Raw genomic sequence first — 23,101 nt, forward strand, 5'->3', positions numbered from 1 at the left:
AAGAAAATTAAGATTCAGGACTGTAGTACCATTGAACATTATTTAAATTTGAGAGATCATTTTTTACCAGAACCTCTTGCTAAGTTTGTTAAAACACAAGCTCGTTTAAATCAGTATTTTAAAAAAGGTAGAAAATATACACAAGATTTTAAAGATTTTTGCTTGGGCATGTACTTTAATAGTGCAAAAGGCTATCAACTATTAAGCAAAACATTTATTTTGCCAACAAAACGAACTTTGCAACGTTTTATAACCAATTTTAAAATTTCACCGGGCTTGCATGACTTTTTATTTGATGTTTTACGGACCAAAATAAGTACTTTTGCAGTTCCTACCGACAAATATTGTATTTTGTGCATGGATGAAGCATCGCTCAAAGCAAATTTGTTTTACAATATCAGTAAAGATAAAGTAATCGGATTTGAGGATACAGGAAATGGCAAGTCTTTCTCTCCTGCATGCAATGTTGCTCTATTAATAATTAGAGGCATGTACAAATCATGGAAACAACCTCTGGGCTATTATTTTCTACATTTTACATTTTCAGCTGATAAGCTTAAAAATGTGATTACTGAAGTAATTAGTAAATTGCAAGGAATTGGACTTAAAGTAATTGCATTTGTAACAGATATGGGTAACAACTTTATACAATTAGAAAAGTTGCTTAATGTTACAACAGATTCACCATATTTTTTCATAAATAATGAACAAATTGCTTTTTTTCTTATCCTCCACACGTACAAAAAGCTGTTAGAAATAATTTCTACAATAATATAATATATGCACATTTAAATAAAATTTCTTGGGCTTACGTAGAACAATTGTACGCAATAGACGCTCAAAGAGAATTTCGATTAGCACCATAGCTCACTACGACATTCTCATATTCGACCTACTAATTTTGAGAAAATGAAAGTCAAATATGCCGTCCAAGTTTTAAGTGCATCTGTTGCTTCAGCTTTAAGAACACTTGTAACGCTAGGTCTTTTACCATCCGATGCTCTTGCTACAGCTGAATTCATTGAAAATATAGACAATTTATTTGATGTATTTAATTCCTCTAATGAAAACAGTAAAAAACAACATAAAGAAGCTTACTGGCACAGAGTCTGAACAAGCTTTTCTTTTATCATTAAAAACGTACTTATCTAATATAAAAATATATAATAAAGCAAATAAAGATCTTTCTAATAAAGTAAAAGCATTTGACAAGTGAATTCACAATATCAATAGCCTGTTACATTTATGGTCTTATTTACAAAAAAATGCTCCAGATATAAAATTCTTACTTATGCGGAGATTTAATCAAGATCCAGTAAAAAATTTATTTGGGAGAATAAGATCTTTAAACGGTAACGCTTTCAATCCAACGCCAATTCAATTTTATTTTACATTTAGAAAAGTTTTTACAATGAATTGTAATGTAACGAACGGGAATTGTGCAGAGGACTACAATGACATGTTAACTGCATTGATAAATTATACTAAAAAAAATCCTGTTACGCAACACAAAATGCAAGATGATTCAATTTTACAAAATAATGATTATCGTACTATGAATCTGACAGAAGAAAATGCTTTTCTTTACATTTGTGGCTATCTTATGCGTAAATGTCTCGATAAAAATTCTTGTGATATTTGCTTAACATATACGAAACAATATATTGATTTAAATAGCACATCATATTGCTTCTTTCGAGCATATAATTCTACTGAAGACAATATTTATGGCAATTTATTTATGCCAAATAAAGAGTGTATAGAATATGTTAAAAAGCTAGAATGCTGTTTCTTTAATAATATTAATGAGCTAATAGTACAACATAAAATTATTCAAAACTTAATATCTATTTGCAATAGTATTGAATTTAATCATCCCTGTTCACAATTTCCATTCCAATATTTAATTAAATTATACGGTAGAGTCAGATTATTTTATATTTTAAAATTTATTAACAGAAATTTTAAATCTCAACCAGGTCAAAAAAATTATAATTTTAAACCACAATTAAAGACGTTTTCATTTTCTATTTTATTTATTCGCTGTTTTATTTTATTTACTTGTTTGGTTTTAATAGTTTTATTGTAATAAATAAAAATATCTAATTTTGTGATTATGTTTTTTAAAATTATCTGTAATATTGTTTTAATATTTTTATTAATTTTATATCACTATTTTGAATAAACTTCTTTACATATAATATTAATATTTTGTCCATTTCAATTGTTGCAACATCTAATAACCTATAATACTTATTGCATTTTTATACACTACTCAAAAGAAAATAGGGAACACTTTCCAGACACCAAAAATTAGGCTATTTTCAAATGACTGTAACTCGGTGAAAAATCATCGTAGATAAAAAATAAAAAAAGCATTTTGAAGCTTGAAGATCCAACTTTAACGCTCTATCAGCAGATTTTCAAAATTCTTTTAACTTCCTTGTCTTATGCAGTAAAAAAGCACACCCTGTTTTGTTCCTTAAAATTTCGTATTTTTGACACTTTGCAGCTCGACCAACAAATTGTTTTCGAACAATTCAAGTAAAGCTTCATAAACTACAACATTTTGCCTACAAAATGCTTTTTTTAAAATTTCTCTACGATTTTTTTTGACCGAGTTACGCTACTTTGAAGCTAAACCTGCATTTTTTACAAATGATATCCGTACTCCGTGAAAAATCATCGTAGACAAAAAATCAAAAAACCATTTTAAAGCTCGAAGTTCCAGCTTTAACATGCTGTTAATGGTTTTCAAAAATTTTCTCAATTTCTTAGTACTATGCCCCAAAAAAGATACACTGTTTTTTCCTTAAAATAACGTATTTTTAACAGCCTGTAGCTCAATAAAAAAATTTTTCTCGACAAATCCAATGCAAGTGCCATAAAGTATGACATTTTCTCTACAAAATGCTTTTTTTAAAGTTTTCTCTACGATTTTTTTTGACCGAGTTACAAGACTTTGAAGATATACATTTTTTACAGTACATTTTTCCGAAAAATGACGTCTACCGCCGACATTAGCATTACCCAATGTGCACCACGTGGAGGTTGTCGGTCGGATTTTTGTACATCGTGTGTGTGTGTGTGTGTGTGTGTGTGTGTGTGTGTGTGTGTGTGTGATGTGTGTGTGTGTGTGTGTGTGTGTGTGTGTGTGTGTGTGTGTGTGTGTGTGTGTGTGTGTGTGTGTGTGTGTGTGTGTATGTATGTATCACAGCAGAGATAAGGACCCCGCAGTTCGTCACTTCTGCAGTATTTAATGACTCCAAACCCTCTCTGCTGTGTGTGTATGCGCTCGCGCGCATGAGAGTTCAATAGTGTGTATTTCCTCCTCTTTGATCAATTACTGCTTGCAAGCGTTCTCGCATATTTATACATCTTGCAATACGATCTTGCAGAATGTTGTGCCAAATTTCCGTTAAAATTTCTCCCAATTCTTCTAAATTTCGCGGCTGTTCCTCGCGACGCCTTAATCGTCGTTCCATTTCATCCCAAATGTGCTCGATTGGATTTAAGTCCGGGCTATTGGCGGGATGATTTAACAGTCTAATTGCGTGTCGTTGAAAAAAACGTCGCGTTATATTCGCCGTATGAGGTCGAGCGTTGTCCTGCATAAAAATAAAGTTCCGACAGGTTCGATTTAATAGCAAAACGTGTGGTCGTAGAATATCGTTGATATAACGAACACCCGTCATTGCCGGAGGTGGCAGGATCACTAGATCACTTCGTCTTGTAAGTGATATACACCCCCACACCATCACGGAACCGCCGTTGTAGGATCGTATTGGCATAACGCAACGTCGATCATAGCGTTCATTTCGTCGATGCCAAGTACGTATACGAGCATCATTGCCATAAAGGCAAAAACATGATTCGTCGGAGAAATATACATTTCTCCAATCCTGTGAACTGTAAACTATAGTCGTCTTAGTCTAAAAAAAATCTCTTTTTAGACAAAGATGACCATATGTAAACATTGCATGCTCAATACAATAAAATTTTGTTTAGTACGCCGGCGATTCTCGCAGTGTGATAAGCGACACGGAATTTTCAAAATGCCGCGTAGACATTTATCGGCCGTAGAAGTTGCACGCATAATTGCGCTTTTGCAACAAGGTTTTAGTATGCGTTATGTGGCGCAAGATATTGGTGCATCTGTGTCCGTAGTGAGTAGAGCTTGGTTACGATATCAAGACACGGGAAATTACACGAGACGTGAAGGTAGTGGTCGTTCTCGATTAACGACAAATAGACAAGATCGAGCCATTGTTCGTTATGCATTAGAAAGACGAATAATTACCGCAAGAAACATTCGTAATGACATTCATTTGCGCCATGTGTGCGAACAAACAATTCGCAACCGTTTGAGAGAAGCCGGTCTTCGTTCTCGTGTTCGTGCACAAGTACCAAGACTCACACTCGTACATCGCCAAGTACGTTATCAATTTGCGCGCGATCACATAAATTGGACCGCTAGGGATTGGAGAAATGTATATTTCTCCGACGAATCACGTTTTTGCCTTTATGGCAATGATGCTCGTATACGTACTTGGCGTCGACGAAATGAACGCTATGATCGACGTTGCGTTATGCCAATACGATCCTACAACGGCGGTTCCGTGATGGTGTGGGGGTGTATATCACTTACAAGACGAAGTGATCTAGTGATCCTGCCACCTCCGGCAATGACGGGTGTTCGTTATATCAACGATATTCTACGACCACACGTTTTGCTATTAAATCGAACCTGTCGGAACTTTATTTTTATGCAGGACAACGCTCGACCTCATACGGCGAATATAACGCGACGTTTTTTTCAACGACACGCAATTAGACTGTTAAATCATCCCGCCAATAGCCCGGACTTAAATCCAATCGAGCACATTTGGGATGAAATGGAACGACGATTAAGGCGTCGCGAGGAACAGCCGCGAAATTTAGAAGAATTGGGAGAAATTTTAACGGAAATTTGGCACAACATTCTGCAAGATCGTATTGCAAGATGTATAAATATGCGAGAACGCTTGCAAGCAGTAATTGATCAAAGAGGAGGAAATACACACTATTGAACTCTCATGCGCGCGAGCGCATACACACACAGCAGAGAGGGTTTGGAGTCATTAAATACTGCAGAAGTGACGAACTGCGGGTCCTTATCTCTGCTGTGATACATACATACACACACACACACACACACACACACACACACACACACACACACACACACACACACACACACACACACACACACACACACACACACACACGATGTACAAAAATCCGACCGACAACCTCCACGTGGTGCACATTGGGTAATGCTAATGTCGGCGGTAGACGTCATTTTTCGGAAAAATGTACTGTAAAAAATGTATATCTTCAAAGTCTTGTAACTCGGTCAAAAAAAATCGTAGAGAAAACTTTAAAAAAAGCATTTTGTAGAGAAAATGTCATACTTTATGGCACTTGCATTGGATTTGTCGAGAAAAATTTTTTATTGAGCTACAGGCTGTTAAAAATACGTTATTTTAAGGAAAAAACAGTGTATCTTTTTTGGGGCATAGTACTAAGAAATTGAGAAAATTTTTGAAAACCATTAACAGCATGTTAAAGCTGGAACTTCGAGCTTTAAAATGGTTTTTTGATTTTTTGTCTACGATGATTTTTCACGGAGTACGGATATCATTTGTAAAAAATGCAGGTTTAGCTTCAAAGTAGCGTAACTCGGTCAAAAAAAATCGTAGAGAAATTTTAAAAAAAGCATTTTGTAGGCAAAATGTTGTAGTTTATGAAGCTTTACTTGAATTGTTCGAAAACAATTTGTTGGTCGAGCTGCAAAGTGTCAAAAATACGAAATTTTAAGGAACAAAACAGGGTGTGCTTTTTTACTGCATAAGACAAGGAAGTTAAAAGAATTTTGAAAATCTGCTGATAGAGCGTTAAAGTTGGATCTTCAAACTTCAAAATGCTTTTTTTATTTTTTATCTACGATGATTTTTCACCGAGTTACAGTCATTTGAAAATAGCCTAATTTTTGGTGTCTGGAAAGTGTTCCCTATTTTCTTTTGAGTAGTGTATATTCATAAATTTACTACAATTTCTATTGTACTTTACTTCTTATTTTTTCATTTATTCTGCTTTCAAATTTCTATTAATTAATTTATTTATTTCTGGGTTTTAACTGATATACAGGGTGATTCAGAACGACCCATGTGTCCCTGTAAAGACGTGTTCTTGAATAAATTCTGAGACGATTTTTCCTGTACGAAAATTTTGTCCGACGCTTACTTTTTGAATAATAAGAGGATAAAGTTAGCGAATCACGGGCCGTGTACACATGATAGACAAAGGCGGCGCAACTTACCGTCCAACGCGGGCGCTTACCCGTGTTGGACGGTGAGTTCCGTTGCCTTTGTCTATCATGTGTACACGGCCCGTGATTCGCTAACTTTATCCTCTTATTATTCAAAAAGTAAGCGTCGGACAAAATTTTCGTACAGGAAAAATCGTCTCAGAATTTATTCAAGAACACGTCTTTACAGGAACACATGAGTCGTTCTGAATCACCCTGTATGTCAACTGCTAACCCCATTTGCAACATCCTACACTTCCGTGCAATGGGAACTAAATGTTTATTATCAACAATTATTAATTATGATTAATTTATTTAATATTTTTTTAGAATAACACCAAATATCTTGGAATCTTTCAAGATACGTAGAATCTTTTAAGATACGTATCATCTATTGCGATGAAAATGCTGCTACATACTGCAAGAGTCAATTTGTAAATAATTTCATACAAAAAAATGTGAAAAATATAATATTGGATTTTTTATTACTTTGTAAGCGGGAATTATTTAGACTTTAGGGTATTAATGATAATTAAATAAATTTTTATTGTTATTTTATTATTTTCCCTATTCTTATTCTAATACCAGATAGCATAAATTTGTATACACATCTAAAATTGGGATATAAAACATCTTACAGACTACTTAAGTTATGATGTTTTAAAGATGCCTTATATTTCGATTTTAAACTAGTATTGTCTGAGATTGCCATTAAATTGTTAACTTACAATTATCACACTTCGCATACTGTGTTATAATGTTATTAATTTATTCCAGAAATACATTGTCATTAAAAAAATAAATCTATTTTAGTATATACAGTTGTATATTGAAAATCATATATAGGATTTATCTGAATTGTAAAAGTAGTTTGCAAAATGTTGTAACGTCTCTTGTCGTTTAAATTTAGCCCTCCTGTACAATCCTCAAAATGGCTGACAGTCACATGATCGAGGACTGTTGTGCCCCGGTGATGGCTCCAGGGACGTCGGTAGGTATATCGGGATTTTTTTGGCGCCTTAGGAGTTAGGACTCGTAGGAAGGTGGTTGAAGATAAAACACTTGCTTGTTCCAACGTTAAAATAATGTATTTTCTTCAGTATTGCCCTCGTTACACTTGTAGTATGATTATGTATGTCGCTCGTTTGCTTGTTCTTCCGGGACGGCCCGGTATATATAGGTCGGCTGTTATCTCCGGATTGTGTTACAAACTCGACGTGTAAGTCACGCACGGCGAGTAACACACCGGACAGCTGTTTGTTAAACTCTTCCGTCGCTTTCCGATTTTGCCGCGATATTTATACGGAAATTCGTCGTTTGGTTCGGCCAATCGTGTTCCTTGCGGCATGCAGCTCCCACGCTTAGCCGAAATCCGAATACCGGAAAGCGACTCAGCATTAGCTGGCGCAGCGCGATGGTGTTGCGGGCCGGAAGCCCGACAGACCATCAGCGTCTTTTTGATATTTCTAGCGTATGCGGAATTCGAGTGCGCTACGCGTATGCATAGCAATAGGAATCTTGATTTCCTGTTGCTATGCGTATAATTATCGTAGTTGTACAGGGTACAACAAGGACCATTGACATCAAAGAAGCCGACAGCTACTGTCGCTACTGTATATACTGTGTTATCGCTCTCCGAAACGGCGCTACGGAGCGCCACGTCACAATATACTTGAGTGTTTTTTTATTATTTACCTTTCTATTCTATTGCTATACACATTTTGAGTTATACAAAGTTAAAACAATAACATGGAATTTTGTTAATATGGCCTTTTAAGCGAAATTTTTATATTGAAATATTTCTTTGATAAATCGATTGTCATTCTAGAGAACAGTATTTAGAAACATTAAAAACATTATTTTATACTTGTTGTTTAATGTTACACAGAGATAAAATGATATTTCTAACTAAATTTCTAATGGTTTTTTTTAAAGTTACTGAACGCAAGAAAATTCTACATTAAGAAAATTCTAAACAATGGAAAATTAAAAATACATAATTTTGTAATAAGCTACTGTGTTTCTTCTAAACTAAACTAACTTTTTTAAATTATTCTTATAGATAACCATATTACAACCACCTTTTTCCGCCACCGATTATGCACAGCATTAGATTTTTATAAATTACGTCCTAAATAATAAATATCTCATTACTTTGAGCCTAAAATCTATCAAACAACACTTTGACGAATGTAATCATTCAAGTTTTAATAGAAAATATTAATTTTAAACAAAATGATTTAATAAAATAAAAATGGGTGCCATATTATCCTCTTCTCCTCTACATCTAGCAGCAAGATATATATATTTGATTTACAGAATTATGTTAACATGATTCTGTGAATCAAATACATGTACACATTAAAATTTGATTTAATTATAATTTTTGAAATCCTATAATATCGGATTGAAATGGATTTAACAAGTGAGTGCTAACACAACCGCTAGGCGGCCATGCCGCAGGGGATCTGTAGGGACTTAGCTCAAGGAATGGGTGCGGAATCGATTGGAATTAGACTGAAGATTCTTTGCTATCGTTATATTCGAAAGACAGCTTGTACAGTCGTGTTCATTATAGTTGCGACACTTTTTCTTAGATGCGTCTCTGAACACGCAACTATAACAAGAGCTAAAAACATGATTGGTTCTTACTTGTGGTTCCAACCAATTATATTCGCCGCTCGATGAGCAAGGCTACATTCCAAAAACCATCGAAGAAAAAGTGTCGCAACTATAATGAACACGACTGTACTTTATTTCTTGCTTACAACGGCTTTTTGGAAAAAGCGAAGACTTAGAATGTGTAACTCTCTAGATAAAGAAACTCTCTAGAACGTGAGCCGGCGATGGCGCTTCCGTCACCTAGTTATGTTCCTGAGGTGGCTACAGATCTTCTCGTAAGTTGAATGCGGCCACAGGCGTTATATCTAGGCGCCACCGCGACCGACTCTTTAACTCATAACTTCAGTGAGATTTTTAAGAATTGTTTGTTGTAACCTCAAGACGAATACTAGCTCTCATTCTTTTTAAATGTGACGTGTGTGTGGAATGCTGTTCCACATAAATTTTTATAATTTTTACATGTAAATAAAAATTTGTATTGTTATTCAATTTTGTACAAAAATTAAATATTTAATTCAAATTTAATCTTTTTTTAATTTTTTTTAACGAAAAAGATACAAGAAATACTTTTTTTGTAAACTAAACATTTATGGGAGGATCCCAGATGCGCACAGATCCAATTGGACACCACCAATTATAGCGGCCGATGCCTAGAGTATTTCCGTTGGTTGGGTTAGATTAGATTACGTGATTGGTGGTGTCCGATCGGGTCTGTGCGCATCTGGGACCCTCCCTTAACATTGTATTTTTGGTGCAGAAATCCCGATGAATTTTTTATGTCCTGCCGAAACGTTCTAATGACGTCCATTTGGCGTCGGGAGGCGGTACATTGTACGTTCGAAGAATGTCTCCTAGATGTCTACAAGCGGCGGGTCCCGATAGCGCACATCCCGATAGCACACAAAACACTTACAATGGCAGATGCCTTTTTTTTTGTAACGGAGAGGAAATGCGTTACCGCATACCCCAGGCCCCGGGGGAGGCCTGGTGGTTATGTGGGGCTCTTCCCCGCCGACGACGTGTCGGCGGGGACATACCCACTAAAACCTCTCCGGGTGTCCTGCCCTGGTCCGTGACTGGGGGGCTCCGGAAACGCGTGCAGCATGCTTCCGGAGCCCCCCGGACCCAGTCAGCCTAGGCCGATTCGACACGCCGGGTGTACCCTAACATGGACACACCCGGCAGGGCTTGTGGGCCTGATCTGTCCTAGTTCGGGGGAGGGGGACACCAGCCCCCCCCGCCTCTTCCCCTGATGGTTTGGGGGTAAAACCCGGGGTATCCGGCCCCGCCGCAGCCCCGTGCCTCTTCGCGCCGCGCTGACGGCGGCGCGGTCCTCCTAACTACCCTGGGGGCGGAGAGGGAGAAACTTTCCTCTCCCCCTCCCCGGCGAGGCAGAGGGGGGTACGGCTCCGCGTTACATCGCAGAGTCGTCCCCCCCGGACCGTCAGGTCGGGTCTGCCTCGCCGGGTTCACCGTTATAGCGAAGGGCCCCCCTCCTCCCACGACTGCGCGTCCCGAAAGCGTGGCCGGCAGCCGCTGGGGAGGAGGGTCGCCCAATGGCAGATGCCTAGAGATTTTCCGTAGGTTGGGTTAGATAAGTTAAGATGATTGGTTGGTGGGTTATCGGGATGTGCGCTATTGGAACCCTCCCGTCTACAAGACACAATTGGTATGTCACTAGACGTCAAGAACTGTCGGACTGCTATGTCCATGAGACGTCCAAAGGACATCCTTGTGTTGCTTGGGTATATACTTTTATATCGTCACCAAGAGCAACGAAAAGTAAAACGTATTGCAGTATACATAGTCGCAATATGTTTTACTTTTTGTTATTCTTGGCAAAAATCTCGTTCCCAACTCATCATTCATCGTCAGTTAAGACTGTTGGTATTGAGTGCGTAGCGTGGAGTATACTTATTGAAGCGATTATTGGATACTTGGCGTCACAAATTAAAATCTTAATAGTTAAAATTTTAATTATTCACATATTTTCTGATTATATAATGCAGGGCTCAGCAAAAAATACATATTTAAATTGGTGCTCGGAAAGATTAAGTGATGGAACAGTTCGAATTTCAAGATTGAACCTCAAATAGTTCGACCTTTTCAAACTGAAGGTATGTTCGAAGTCTTCGAACTCACTTCCAATCAAAAAGCTCTAAGTTATTACAATTCAAAACTAAATATTAATATTATGTACACATATTTACAATTATTGTACAAATAGGATAAAAATAATTTATAATTAAAATTGTAACGATACGCCCCTCCACGCGCCTCTATACCGTTCCGTCCACCGAATACCGAGTGTAGCGGAAGCCACGTGCGCGCACAGCCTAACCTCGCGGCGCGATCACGCGGCGACACGCGCGCCGACCGTGGCGTTCCACAACGCTCCCACTCCGGCTTGGCCGGCCAAGCGCGCGGATTGGCGCATCCAACCGCGCGTTCGAATATATAAGCCGGCAGTGGGAACACATAGATCAAATTCCTCCGACTCTCCGACCTGTCCGGCGACCAAGCATTCTTGATCGCTCTCGGAAGACGAGCGTTCTCGTCGCTTCCTAGTTCCTTGGGGGACATTCCCGTCGTCGTCCTCGGCCGAGTATTCTCGACTAGTCAACTCCGAGATCCTCGATGAGCATTCTCGACCAATAACCAGCATCCTCGAATACCTCGACGCCGTAGAAAACCAGGCCGCCTTTGTAATCTCAAAATTGGCAGGGCATCCGCGCCCTGTAGAACTTACGTCCTTTTGCATAAGAGTGCGCTCGAGAGAATTGCGGAGACAAACCGTTCATCCACGTACCGCGCTCGCACTTCCACGCACGCGCCTGCGCACTTACGGTAATCGCACCACGTTCCGCGATTCCCCTGACCGTACGGACAAACAGTCCGCGTAACCTACCGTTCATTATTTCATTAATTAGTTTTGTCATGAATTATTCCGTTTCCGTATAGGCTAAGAGTTAAGTACGTTCTTTTTATTCAATGCAAGTTATTGTTTCCGGACACTTTGGTTACGCGTTAGTTAGTACAAATATTTATTACAAATCAGTATTACAAAATATTATTACAAATAGTTATTACAAATCAGTATTAGTCTATGTAGTTCTTATCTTCCTGATTGTTAAATCTGACTGGCCAGATTGTTAAATCTGATTGGTCAGATTTAACAATCATGCGTGATAAACACCTAGATGTGATGCATGTGTCTGGAACGCGCCTAACTTCTTTAAGGAAAGCATTAATGACCGCTTGTGTACAACGCTTTGCGCTCTCTTTTCTGTTAGCGTATCAATCTCCTTTCTGTTAGGGTATCAATCTCTTTCTGTTAGCGGATCAATCTTTTTTCTGTTAGCGTATCAAATTCTTTTTATTTTACGCCTTATTGTTATGTCAACGAGCACTATTCATTTAATCATAATAAATCATTTTTCTTTTTACCTTAAACACTGGGTATGATCAATTTGCACACCTAACCAACCGACGAGCCTTATCCGGACCGAATCCGAATTCCCGCACCGCACGAAACCGCGTACCGTTACAAAATAAATAAAATAAATACAATTGCAAAACATTTTTTTTAATACAAAAATACGATTTTAGAAAAACATTGTAAAGAAATATATAAAATTGAGTATTAAAAAATTAGGAAATTAATAACATGTTATCGACAAACATGTTTTTAATGTTTCTTTGTAAATATGCATTGTGCTTCATTGTTAGTTGATTTTGAGAAGTAATTCTAAATTGGCTTTTTCTTTTTGATATTTTTATAGTTATAATTTAATAAAATTTTAAAGACTTGCGTGAAGCTCGTAAAATTGCTTTTTTGTTTCTAATACATACTGCGTTAATCTTCACTGTCCGAATTTCAGATATAATGGATTGACATTATAGATCGATCACTGCCTAAGTTAAAACTATCCAAAGGATTCGACCTAGATGTTTTTTTTTACTTTGAATTGTTCGAACAGATTGCACATACGATATGTTTGAATCTTTTTTTTGCGCCCTAATTTAAATCGATTTTCAGCTAGCGTTATTCCCCTTACTACATCAATCCACACGCAATCCAAATGTCAATCGATATTTGAATTGTGCGGGAAATAGAAAAGGGGAAAGCTTGAAGCTGAAAATTGGCTGAAATGAGCATTTTTTGCCGAATCCTGACATAATGTATAAAATTATGAACAGAATTCTGTCTCAAATTCTGTTGCAAATAAATCATATAAAGTGAGTTTAATAATGCTTTTATATAGTTGTAATAATGCATTTCTGCATCATCCTCTTTGCCTACTGTAACTATGCCAAACAGCATGACAAGCGCTTAAATACCGATAACCTGGCACACGCAAAACTCTGATGCCGCACGAATAAGTCGCCACCATGGAGTAGGAGAATAGGAGGCTAAGCTCAGCACTTACGTTCTCGTTTCGTGTTCTCTATTGGGAGGATGGTCGCTGAAAAGAATAACTTCTTACGGATAAGCGCCATTTGTAATAGTTACCCTAACTTGACTTTTCATGTATTTTCATAGAGTTCAGTGTTTCTACCCGAATATTGAAATATTTGTTTATTTGTAAACCAAAAAATCAAGCAGGAAATGAAATTAATAAACAAACGAATAAAAATTATAAAAGACAAAAAACGTAATTTCTAAATGTTTTATGTTTTTTAAGTTTATGTTGTTACTCAAGTTTATGTTGTTACATAAGTTTATGTTAATTTATGCATCTGTTAATGTATATGATGGTGATAAATAAAAAGGAAATGAACATAGAAACGGATATTTAATGAACCACTAAGTTTATATTCTCTTATAATGAAAATGTACAATTATTAAAAAAAAGTTGAATAGATATATCAAATAAACTTTTATCGTACAGCATTAAGTAATTATAAAGACTTAAAGTTACTTCGATACAAATTGAAATATAAATCTCAGACCTTATATTAAACTATTTGATATCAGAGTAAATAAACAAATAGTCTTCATAAATCAAAATTAATTATTGGTTTTCTTTAATGACTTGGTCGATTCCATTTCACTTGTCAAATTTAATTATCGATGTAAAATCCTTAATTTCCTTAATTTCCTTGGATGCACACTTATTTCATTCTTAAAATATATATACAATTACAAGGAGTATAAATATATATACCATAAATATATATACTGTTAAAAAGAGTATAAATTAAACAGTATCTAATGTTTTCAAAATTTCATTTAAATTATTAATACTCAATACTTTAATATATCTTGAAAAGGGCATAATCTCATCATCGATATAAATATTAATATGTAAATTTGGAAAAACAGCAATTCTTTTTCTTATGCTAAAATCACTTTCAACTTTCGCAAAACCAAAGAATTTGTCGTTTCCAGTCAAAAATCCCCAATCCGAAGAAGGCAGCTCTACTAAATTCAAGTTCTGTTGCAAATATTTAAATTTAATTTCATCTGATGCATGATATATTTCCGTGAAATTTCTTTCCATTATATCCCTAAAATGTAAGTTTTCGTATTAATTAATCAAATATACTATTTCATAATTATTATGTAATTTTTCATAATATAACTTCTCTGTCGCTTGTTTGACGCAACTTCTATTTTCCATTTCCGATTATTGGACTCATTGTCAGCTTGTAACACGATGTACACAATTTACGATTAGTTCTCAATTAATATTACTTTGTTGTTAAAAATGTTGCAATAAAAATGATATTTTTCAACACTTTCTTTCAAAATCGGAGTAACAACTAGCATCTCGTATATGATCTCGTGTATGCGATGTATGCATGATCGTGAATTCTTCACATTTTGCATGTGTGAGAGGCTTTTAAAGATAGCGACCATCGGTAAGAAGTTATTCCGTTTAGCGTACTTCTTCCCAATAAGGTACACCCAAGGACTTTGATTCTGTCCATGGGGAAATTTTCCAAACTGAGAAGTCACCACTTTCTACATACTCGCAGTTCATGATTAATGAAACAACTAAAGCTTATTGGTTGTTACGTTAATCATGAACTGTAAGTATGTAGAAAGATAGCGACTTTTCAGTTTGAAAAATTTCCCCATGGACAGAATCAAATTCCATGGGTGTACGCGCGGAACCGCTGACACGCCGATATGAACTGGGAGCGTGATTGTGAGCCAAAGCACAAGCAAACCGATCTCGAAACGGCAGGGATGGTAGACCACGAGCCAACCCGAACTCCACCCGAACATTCACGACAATCCGATCTCGGTATAAAAAAGCGAGATCCGTAAGAAAGATCACTTTTCCCGGTCCAAATCTTCTCCGAGCCAGACCCCAGGAAAAGATGTGAAGTAGAGTGATTTCTGTTTTGACCAAGCGATCTCGGTATCTTTCCGACTTTCTACTTTCTATAGCAAGTGCAATTACGAGATAGAGCAATTTTTTGTCTCGGTCGAGTAATTTCAACGCTAGCCTCATCCTGCAAACCGAGTTTCTGACGATGACTGTCACCAACGGGGGTGGAATGATCTCTGTCTCCACCAAATGATCTCGGGACAATCGCCATCAATCCATCTCTAACGAAGAAAAACCGCGCATACACCGGTGCACCAAATATGAGAATTTCTTTTTATAGAATTACCTGCCGCGTTTAAAGTTTGCTCGACGGCCGATTGTCACACGTCCATAAATTCATCGAATCCAGACGCATGCTGTCTGCGCGCCTCTCTAAACCCGCACGTCCATAACCGCGCCACGAAACTCGGCTTCCACGTAAATACCGTGGCATACGCGGGACCATGTGTAGAAAAACACCAACATCATCAGCTGTTTTACCGGAACGCTATCACATGATAAATACAACGCACACTTTGTAATATACCGTTTCGTTTATTGTAAATACTCCGTGATCTACATTTACCATGTTCACTTAGTTTAACTAAAGCATTAATCTTGAAATCACATATTTTGGTCTAATTTCCGTCATCCTTCTTTGAACCCTAGTAGTACTAACGAGCTGGTCCGTGCTCAGAAACACGGGTCGCTATATGGTGCGTTTTCCGTTATTCACTCAAAGTACTGAAAATCTAATATATATGACGTATAATTACAGATTTTCTGACCGCTTGGGAATTTCCGAAAGAAAATTTCCAAGACTTTTTTTTGAAAAAAAATGTTTTTTTTTAATGTTACAAAAATATTGTTTTGTTCATTGGAATTATGTGGTGTAATAATATTTATGTGAATATTTTGGAAAAATTCATAAAATTAGAAAGTCCTAAAAGTTATTTTAAGACATCCATTGAACATTCTTAGGATCAAATTTGATTATCCAAAGACATTCTGAGAATATCTGAATTACGATATCCTAGGGCTCTACATAGCAGACATTCAGACATCCACAGGATATCCTTAGGACCTCTTAAGTTTATCTAAGCACATTCTCAGGATATTAGAAATCCCTTGACATACATCCGCAGGATATCTCTGGGATCAATTTCTGTTATGTGGGTAACTAGCCCAACCTAGAAAGTGTAAAATGACTAAATGTGTAAGAGGGCTAAAAGTGTAATAGGTGTACATAGAGTGTAATTGTATAATGTTGGAATCCCTACAATACTCTTCCCTGCGAGAGAGCGTTAATAAAGAAAATTACAGTATCTCAAATTACAATATATAAAAAATTGCTAAATACAAAATAAAAAATGCTACATGTAAAATGATTATCCTTTGTCTAATGTTTCTTTAAATTAAATTGTACAGTCTTCTTTGGTCCGGAATATTGTTTGATATTTCGTGGGTCTTGTCAATCTCTATTTTTTAAAATTGAGTGCTAGAAGGCGTAACAATTAGTTGGCTGGCAATCCGTGGCACTCGTGCTTGCTCCTTGCGAGTTATGTTCTTTGTTTGCCTCCGGATGACTGGTTTCCTTATCTCCGGAAGCTTTCTCAACTGCTTAATGAGCGGATTTAAGTCGCTCAGCACGTTTGTTGGTTGATCATTGATTTCCACTGTGAACAGTCTGTTGTTGATTCTGTCAATAATTCTGTGTGGACCTGAGTACAGGTTGTCTAACGTCTCTTTGCGTAAATTTTCCTATCAAACAAATACATGAGAACATTAGTATAAATCTTTGTAACAAAAGGTTTTTTTACGACTGTGATGCGTTGCTGGAACAGGTTTTGGAGCTCGCACATGTACGCAAAAGTCTTCCAAAAAGATATTCGGTAATCCTCTGGTAAATCTTCGTGAGTGAAGAATTCTCCGGGCACTCGTAGTGTTGTACCATATAAATATTCTGCTGGAGATGCTTTGAGATCTTCTTTGTAAGATGTCCCGAGTCCGAGAAGGACGACCGGGAAAACATCAGTCCACTTTCGCTTTGCGTGGCATTTGATTACCACGCAAAACAAAAGAGGATTGATGTTTCGAAAGTACGATGCTATCACTCCACCAGTCCATTCGCAGCTGGATGATATACAGTTGTACATATTCTTTTTTCTCCTACTAGCTAGACTAATGCTACGAACAGTTTGCCTTCGAATTCTGATCCTTGATCTGTAGTAATTATTTTAGGTGTTCTAAAGCGAGAAATCCAATAAGTGAAAAATGCTTTTGCCACTGTTTCCGTTTGATGATTTTTGATGGGTATTACTTCTGGCCATCTTAGAAATCTGTCTATCAGTGAGGCAATGAGTGTATCGCTAGGAGTCATAGATCCGACGATATCGATGTGTACAAAAAGTGAATTTGTGTGCGGGAAGGTATCTGATTGCAAACGGACGTGACGTCCTATCTTTGCACATTGGCATTGTAGGCAGGTCTTGGCCCAATCCCTGATATCTTTTCTTATGGATGGCTAGACATAGGGTTGTCCAATGACTTTTGTAGTAATCTTCCTACTGGAATAATTGAGATCATGAAATGTATCAAAAATTTTTTTTCGAAATTGTCTAGAAACGAAAGGGCGTATATCGTAAATCGAGACGTCACAGTACAGTGCTTGGTCGAGACCGAAAGTAAGCTTTTGTAATTTCAATGATGTCTGGTTATCCTTGAAATTTGCGGCAAGCTCTTCGTCCTTCAATTGCACTTTTGCTAGCTCTTTAAAACTAATAGTTGCTGGAAGTTGTAATGCGTCAATTCTGGATAAAAAGTCAGCTACTGTATTCTCTTGCCCTTGGATGTAAATAATTATTGTGGTAAATTGGCTGATTAAGCTCAATTGTTGAAGTTGCCGAGGAGAAACCTTGTCTTTTGCAAGAATGCATACGTCAGTGACATATGGTTCATTCTGACTTCCATCTCCTTGTTTCTATCTCCGTGTTTCTTGTCTGAAAAATTTAATTGCGTAGTAGATTGCTGTTAGCAATGTCTACGTACGTATGTCTCTGTCATACGTACTGTAATTTATCTGAGCTGGAAAGAACTTCTCTGAGAAAAATCCTAGGGGTTCCCAGCTGCTGCAGATTGTTCCAGTATCGCTTTCATAGCTATTCCTGAACCATCCGTGGTTAGCCGCATTTTGGTGTCCGGAGTAGGATGAGCTAAGAGTGTTGCATCGGCCAGATCTCGCTTCACTTTCTCAGAAGCTTCGACAGCCTCTGCTGTCCACTCGATGGGTCTCTTGTCGTTTCTCTTGGACTTCTTTAGATATTCGTTTAATGGGGCTTGCATAGCTGCGGCGTTTTGGATACAGCGATGATAAAAGTTGACTACTCCTAAAAATCTGCGGAGTTTCTACATCGTTTCTGGTTTTTTTGAAATTGAGAATGGCTTCGACTTTGCTAAGTACTATCCTTTGCTAAAGATCTGAAAATCGAGAAATTTAATTACTTCTGCTGCTGCAAGTGCACTTGTCACTGTTGATGTACAGTCCGTGTTTTTTCAACCGGTTGAAGACCGTCTTGAGATGTTGTTTGTGTTCTTGAATTAACGAAGAACCGATGAGGATGTCATCGATATAGGCGAAGACAAAATCAAGGCCTGAAAGAACTTGATTTATAAAACGGTGAAATATTTGAGCAGCGTTTCTGAGTCCGAATAGCATAACCAAAAATTTGAAAAAACCAAAAGATATTGTAATCGCTGTCTTTGGAATGTCTGCGTCGGTATCTGATGATAAGCTCTAGCCAAATTGATTGTGCTGTAAATTGTTTTTCTATGTAGAATCAACGAGTAATCTTGTACGTGTCCGATTGGATATCTGGGGAACGTCCCAGTTGCGTACAGAATAAATTAGATACAACAAGTTGAATGAAACGGACACAGTGACAATCGGACACAGTAAGAAACGGACACAGTGACAATTGGACACAGTAAGAAACGGACACACAGTGATAATAATCGAACACATAGTGATAACAATCGGACACAATAAGAAATGGACACACGGTGGTAAAAATCGGACACACTAAGAAACGGATACGGTTGCAACTTCCACACTAAACAATTTTTGATTTAAAACTTGAATTCGGGTTAAGTTAGGTTAGGTTAGGAAATACATTTATTAAATTATCGTGCAAAAAGTAAATGTTTGAAAGGGGAAAGAGCAAAGTCCCTCTATAATTTAATAAATATATTCATTTATCATTAAAATTTCAATGTGTCCAATTGTCACTGTGTCCGTTTTTTGCTGTGTCCGATTGTCACTGTGTCCGTTTTTTTCTGTGTCCGATTGTCACTGTGTTCGTTTCTTTCTGTATCCGATTGCAATCATCGTGTGTCCATTTCCTACTGTGTCCGTTTGATTCAACTTGCTGTGTCCGATTTATTCTGTACGCAACTGAGACTCACTCAATATCTGTCGGGTAATGTCTGTGCATTTAAACGACGATAATCACTACACAGACGCCAGCTGCCATTTTTCTTTTTGATCATGTGCAATGGACTAGCTTGGCTTTTCGACGGTCGACAATAGCCTTGATCCAGCATGAACTGGAATTTGGCTTTTACTGCTTTAAACTTATCAGACGTTGTGGTTGCTAGTAAACCGGCTGTCCAAACGTCTCTATCTGGTGTTTAACAGAATGACGAGGTTTTGCTATTTCTACAGCAGGTTTAGTGATTTCTGTGAATTTGGCGAGGATGTCGGCCATGGGAGTATTTTTGTCGAAACTAGAGATACCCGAAAATAAAGCGTTGTTTATTTTTACTTTGACCGTTACTCCCAATGAGATCAGGTACGTGGATTCCACGTTCTATCCACATGTATTACGTAAAATTCGTGGATAAGACTTCATCGACTTGATGAAGTCGACTTGACCACATGAATTCTACGTGGACACTTCTATGTAGATTTTAATACATTTCACGTAGAATTACTGATGAAATTTAACGGAAATTAAGATAGGTGACGGCAATGTGGATTTCATGAAAATAAATTCACATCGACTTATCTTGTACAATTCACGTAGAATTATTGGTTCAATTTAAAGGAAATAAAAATAGGAAATAGCAACATAGGATTTACGTGAGTAATTTCTTCATTTTGATTTTGAAATCCAAGATTTTTTTCTTGAACACAGTACTGTTGAGAAACATAAATATTATCAATAGACAAAATAGATCTATAAATGAAGAAACCTCGATCTGCATCCCAATAAGTAAACAATATTTTTTAAAAGTTTTTGAATTGTTTTCTTAATAAAAATTTTTTATTTAATTTGATTATTGTATTATATTGACATATATTTTTTAGTTGCATTCTTATTTAAACAAATAACAAGAAAAGTTATTCCAGATATTATTCCGCATTTATAAAAATTAGTAAAAAAGCTATAATTTTATATATATTTATATAAATAATATAATTTAATTATATATGGTTCATCTTTTCGATAACATATATTCACCTAATCTATTAGTTACATACACATATTAGCATAAAGTGTTCACAGATCATCACGAGGGATTTAGTTCGCAACGATCTTGGAAGTCAAGCAGCGTCGAGCGCGGTCATAACTTGGATGAGTAAATTTCCAAAAGAAAATTCCCGAAATTTTTTTTTTGTAAAAAATATTTTTTAAAATGTTACAAAAATGTTGTTTTGCTCATTGGAATTATATGGTGTAATAATATAACATTTATATGGATATTTCGAAGAAATTCATAGAAGAATTCGAAACATCGATTAGATTTCGACGTGGATTCTAGTACCGTTTTTGAATGGACTATCCACTCAATTGATTATGTAGATTTCACTTGGATGATCCACGTGAAAATATCGTAGATTTCACGTAAATGTTCTCATCGGGTTCCTGTTTCTTCATCTTCTAATGTTCTTGCTCGGAGATTTGGTTAGGCTCCTAGAATTGCGTACGATATTTGAGCGATTAGACAGACGCAACGAATTAGTCTGCGAAGCCCGAGATCTAACGTCATTACGCATTCACCGAAAGTTTTAATAAGCAAACCATTTGCGGCGTAGAAATATGCCTTATGGACTCTTAACAGAATCTGTGGAACGCGGCAAAACGACAAAGACATTCACTCCTCTATCTATCAGGAAACGAAATCCGGATGTTTTGTCCGTAACAAAAAGTCAGCGAGAAGATTACGTACCGTCTGTTGTTGCCGAAGCCAACTGTTCCAGTTTTCCGCCAGCTTTATTTGTTTTTTTGTCCGTCTAATTGCATGATTCCGCCCATTTCCTCGCTTTTGCTTTGAATCGATGTGGTAAAAGCAAATTTGCTTTTCCACTAATTGACTACGCAATGAATCTTTCGACGATGCTCTCAAACGCAAGCTTGCACGCGAGCGCGAAACTTCGAGACATGCTTCCATCCGATCGAGGCGTTTCACAAGTTTAGCAAGCATGCTGGCCGTATCATCTTCCATTTTCTTAATTGCTGCTATTTCTTATTTCTCTGCTGGACGATGCTCCATAATTTTATCCGCGACCGTTGCTAACGCGTTGACGTCGCTCGATACCTCCTGCAGAGTCATGTACATGTCGCTCGGTAAATATTTGAAGAAAAGCGTTTTGAGATCCTCGTCAGTAAATCTACCGTGACCGGCTAACGATCGCATTTCCGCGAGCAGTCTCGAAGGTTTTTTGTCTTTAATTGATAAGCCACATAATAATTTTCGTAATTCTTGTCCTTGCGACAAGGAATAATGCTCAATCAGTAACGCTTTGAGCAATACATAACGATTCGTGGGAGGGAGTCCCACAATAGAGTTGCTCATGGAATCGTAGACATCGTCGTCTAGGCTGGAACGCGGCGAATTTATCTGCTTCGGACGTATTCCACTCGTAAAATTTGTTTTCCGCGATTTCAAACCACGCGTAAACATTACCTCAGGATTTAAATTTTCGTAGCTTTACTCTGTATCTGCCATATCTTTGATAAGGTGGCATTCTGCTCATATTCGGCATGTTGGCGGAAAAATATGTGTGTTCATACGGTACCTGCATATGCGATGAAATTGTAGGCATCAGCTGTATACTCAGAGATTGACGCCTTGGCAAAGCGTCTTTCCAAGTTAACGGTGGTTTCACCCTTTTTTTGTTCCTCCATGTGATTGTCGTTACTCTTTCTACCTGAATGACCGCCATCTTCCAACTCGATGAGGCTGGTATCGTGCTGCTGTGCGCCTTCGTTTCTTTCATGTTCGGCATTTTCCGTCTTTTGGTGAATGTCTTACACTCATGTTCTTTGCACAGGTCTTTGATGAATCGTACGCAAATCCGGTTCTCAACGTATGCTTATCGCTCATCCGCTTTCTTGTGATGTATTTTAGCGGTTTTTTTTAATTGCGACTTGAATGCAACACCAGCGGTATGCGGCACGAGCAATGTACGGCAATTTGTGACACGAGCGATACACACCGTGAGCGATACATGGCAGTTATACGGGACAATTTTAATATCGCCCGCGCGCGAGATTGTTACAGAAATCATTGATTTGCATTGTAACTCCTACTCAGGCACGCCGTTTGAAAACACGTGCTCTCGATTTTTCTTCTATCTTCGATCACGTCAAGGTCACCAATTTTGTAGCAATGTGCCGGGAGCGGAGGTTGATAAATAAAGCAAAGCAATTAACAAAACAGAACTTTAATAATAATGAATGCTAATGATTTACAAAGTTTGCATGTGTAAGCTAAGCTGTGTTGCACATGACTCGGTAAGCGTATCTAG

At 37.3% G+C, this 23,101-nt stretch overlaps 1 protein-coding gene across 1 annotated transcript in view; it reads left to right on the forward strand.

The window, feature by feature from the left end:
* LOC120357510 (nose resistant to fluoxetine protein 6-like) overlaps nt 1-23,101 on the forward strand; it is a 64,910-nt gene that overhangs the window by 20,547 nt on the left and 21,262 nt on the right. The window lies entirely within an intron of this gene.

This window comes from Solenopsis invicta, chromosome 4 (assembly GCF_016802725.1).
Source record: "Solenopsis invicta isolate M01_SB chromosome 4, UNIL_Sinv_3.0, whole genome shotgun sequence".
Taxonomy (NCBI): domain Eukaryota; kingdom Metazoa; phylum Arthropoda; class Insecta; order Hymenoptera; family Formicidae; genus Solenopsis; species Solenopsis invicta.